The sequence below is a fragment of the Octodon degus genome, unplaced genomic scaffold (genome assembly GCF_000260255.1).
Source record: "Octodon degus isolate 3935 unplaced genomic scaffold, OctDeg1.0 scaffold00172, whole genome shotgun sequence".
NCBI classification, from domain to species: domain Eukaryota; kingdom Metazoa; phylum Chordata; class Mammalia; order Rodentia; family Octodontidae; genus Octodon; species Octodon degus.
The window spans coordinates 1,316,989-1,321,438 of NW_004524748.1; positions in this window are offsets into that span (position 1 = coordinate 1,316,989).

Sequence of the window (4,450 nt, forward strand, 5' to 3'; positions counted from 1 at the left end):
TCCATGTGACTTTCCTTAGAAACACTCTACAACATTGATCACTTTCCACTTTGGCCCCATAATCTCCTTGATCAGAAAATTTGGGACATTACTGAGTTACGTGACATTACAGTATAAGATCTCATGTCCTGAGTCTTAATTGACCTTGGAAGGCTAGGGCCAAAATGTTGGCTTTCCTTGCAGCCCTCCTTTTTCTCTAATTTTGGTCTGCAAACTTAGGTTGTTAACCCTCCAGAAGAGAAGCTTATTGTTATTACTATACAACCTAGGCTGTTAAGCTTAACCTCACTATCTATCTGAATATCAAACATCTTAGGCATAACATGGAACAGGTATTTTTATCAAGTTTTGATATCTTGAACTTGAAGTCCCTACAAAATACGATGAAAAAACATTTTAAAAATTAGAATATATTTTAAAAATAGGCATAAAGAATGATATAATTCTGTTTACACATACCAGCCCAGGGATCAAACCCCCAACTCCTGCACTTGCTTTCATATGCTTTAATCCTCTGAGCTATTTTGTTGGCCCTTATCTGTATTTTAGTTGAAAGATGGATGACTCCAAGCATTGCAAAGGCAAGAAGATAAGACTAAGTATAATTATTTGGCTAGAAGCTATTTGCCTAGAAGGATGGGGAGAACGAGAGATGTGTCCTTCATCAGACTACCTTGTTATTCACATCCATCAAAAAACACACCACTCTGAATCATTAACTGATTCAGGTAACAAATGTTAGCGTGGATCCCTCATACTCTCCTCCTCTTATGCTCTCTGCAAGCACAAAAGAAAGTCTGGATGAAGAAGCACTGAGAACACAGCTATTTTACAAGCTTCAAAGAGAGTGCTTAGAAATAAATGAATCAGCCAGACTCTTTGTGAGATGCTTAACTTGTAGAGCTGTGAAAATAAATTTCTGTGGTTTAAGATAGTGTTCTATGGAATTTGGTTATTGCAGGCTGTTTTAATCTGATTCGTGCTACTACAGAAAAATGACACAAGTGGACCGTTCATAATGAAAAGAAACATTATTCTGTAGTTCTGGAGGATGAAAATCCAAGATCAAATGCTAACAAGTTTGGTGTCTGGAGAGGACTTGGTCTCCACTTTCAAGATGGCACTTTCCAGGCAGCATGTTCCTCAGGGGAAGAGCACTGAATCTCACATGGTTTAAGATGGAGGGAGATCAGTGCCAGCTCACACTGTGATAGCAAACCCACACACAAGACAGGGGCACAAGTCCACTCATGGCAGTAGAGCCTCAAAGGCGAGCCACTTAAGAATCCCACTTCTAATACAGGTGCATTGGAGATTCAATGTCTAAGACTTCTAACTGATGGTTTTTCTAGAAAAGAAATCTGAAGCATAGCACAGTCTGAACAACCTAAGTCAGATTTCTGAAGTCTTCATACTGTGACTAATAGGCATGTATGTCTCACTCAGTTTCACACTAAAAAGTGAGCTATAGCTGCAAGATCATAACTCTTAACAGTCCGTGGAAAAGAGAAGCATAAGTTTTAAACTCACACTAAAATTATCAGTTTGCTATGAGTTATTACTCTAGGTATATTGAGCTTCCTATTACTTGGGTGACATTTCTTCCTATTCTCTGGGCATGTTTTTTTTTTTTCTTTTAATAATCATTCAATTGTGAAAGTTGAACTTCAATCTGGTGCTTTAAAATCATTCTTATATAAGAACTCCTCACATCTAGAATTTAAAACTTTTTCATATTTTTATATATAGAAGCCGTTTTAGAAGAAGAGTAATGGCTTGAAGACATACACTTATTTTTACAGAAATTGCCAGTAATGAAAATACATTTTTTCATTTGTATTTGTCAGGGAAACAAATAATTATCATGGAAATTCTAGAAAGGTATGTGCACAGGGATTCAATAAAAAGGGATATATGCTATTTTATCACTACAATTTACTATAAAACAGAGTTTTTATTTCTATGGTATATCTGATAATGCATCTGCCTTTAATACCCAACAAACTATCTTGTCTGTGTCATTTATTTTCTTTTTAATGAAAAAGATGACCTTCATTTTCACTAACATAGATGAAATTTATAAACAATATGTGTGAAGTATTTAATCAAGAAAATATGATGGACAAATAAATACTTTGTTTCATTTCTTTGCTGAAAATAAAACAAAATAGTAGCATGAGAACATATATAATCGTGCCTTCTGACTAAAATTATTCACACAGAACCTGACTTTTATTATTTTTCTGATTTCTGTTTTTCCACTTATTTAACCATATCATAAGCAATACTCATGTATGCCATCCAAAATGACCAAATGACAACAGAGAATGGCAGCAACAATACTATACTTCTCCAGCTTAAAAATATTCTTAAATTTTATTGAGCACCTTAACTTGTCAAGATTTCCATGCTTGCAGTAGTATGATAATGAAAATATCCTGAGTACTGGTCTTAGTTACTTTTCTCTCACTGCTGAGACAAACTACCTGATACTCAAAGTTACTGGAGGAAAACTATGTTTAATTCACAGTTTGTAGTTTCAATCCATAATCAGCTGGCACATGGCAGAGGTTCAATCATATTTTTCTCTTGCTATGGAAAATGTATCATTTGTATTTTGATAGCAGTTACATGGAATCCATAGAACTTTATTGGTTGTATTGACATTAACATTTTTGAATTCCTGATTTATAAATAGAATGCATGTTTCCCATAAGTCAAACATTAAACCAAACCATTGAATTTGATTCAGTTCTGATTCAATTTGTTTGCGATCAGAATTATGAAAGAATGAAGTTTGTGGACCAAGGAATCTTTATATATTTTTCTTTAATTACTTTAATAAAATTTGTAGCTTCAGTTGCATAAATTTTCTTCAACCTTTGTGATTAATTCCTAAGTATTATATTCTTTTCAATGCCATTGTAAGTAGAATCATTTTGCAGCTTCTTTTTCATATTGTCCATTGTAACATGAAGAACTCCAACTGAGTCTTGTGTGTTTCTCTTCACTTATTTGTTCTCAAACTGTGTTTGTCTTGGAGGTGAGATCTTTAAGGTTCCTTACACATGTGATCAGGCCATGTGCCAGCGGACATCATTCTGTTTCTTCTTTTCTGCCTTGCCTGTCTTTGTTTTTTTTTTTTTTCTTGGCTTCAATGTCTGGAAAGATATTCCAGCATTATGTTAAAGGCAGGCATCATATGCAAGTGTTCTTTGCTTTATTCTTCATCTTAGAGAAAAGGATTACATTCTGTTACCATCGAACATGAGGTTCACTATGAGTTTTGTATATGTGGCTTCTATTCTGATGAGATACTTTCCTCCTGTTCCTACTGCACTGAACATTTTTCATAATGAAAAGATACTCAATTTCATCAGATAATTTTTATATCAATTGAGATGCTTACATCTAACCATATTGTTAAGATAGTTTATCATGTCAACCAATTTGGAGAGGTTGCACAAACACTGTACTCCAGGAATGAAGTCTACTAGAGGCAAGTGCATGATCATTTAATACATTTAGTTCACTTAGTAAGTGTAATAATTTAATACTTTTAATAAATTTTAACACATTTAAAATACACATTGTATTCATATGTGTTGAAAATACTCCTATAAGAATCATAAATATCCCCAGTGTACAGTACTAGCCTGGCCCATAGGGTGCCCTGAGACCATGATTGAACTGGGTGTGGTGGTGCATGCCTGTAATCCCAGCACTTGGGAGGCTGAAAACAGAAGGATCATTACAAGTCTGATCTACATAATGAGATCCTGTACATCATGTACTAAATACATTAAAAAAAAGAGTCATAAGGAATATTAGCCTAAGATTTCTGCTGTTGTTGTTATATTTAGCATACTTTTAGTAATTTTGGTTCTGTAGAAGACAACAAATATTTTTGAAATTGTGAAGATTAGTATTACATATTTTTAATACTTGATATAATTACCTAATAAAATTAACAGACAGGATTTTTTTCAGGAAATTTTTACTAGACTCAAAATTCTTACAAATCATATTCTCTTCAGTTGTTTTCTTTCCTGTTAAATGTTGTGCTCCTGAGATTTCTACCTGTTTCTTTCAAGTGATATAATTTCTTCATATATAATTATGGTAATATTGAATTCTAATTTTTTATTTACACAAAATTAGTTGTGATATTTTGACTTTCACTTATGATCTTAATGATTTAAATACTTCCCACATTTCATTCTATCTAATGACATCAATTTAACTTATATTTTCAGGCACCCACCTTATGGTTTCAGTTAATTTCTTTAGTGTTTTCCTGTTCTCTGTTTTTCTCTCACTACTCTGATTTTAATAGAAATGATAACTAGAATGAAGAAAGTATAAATTTTAAAAAACTTATTGCAGTAAGAGATGTATGAGGAACTTGCTTGTATTGTTTAAATTTCTTGTATATATTCCTTATAACTTG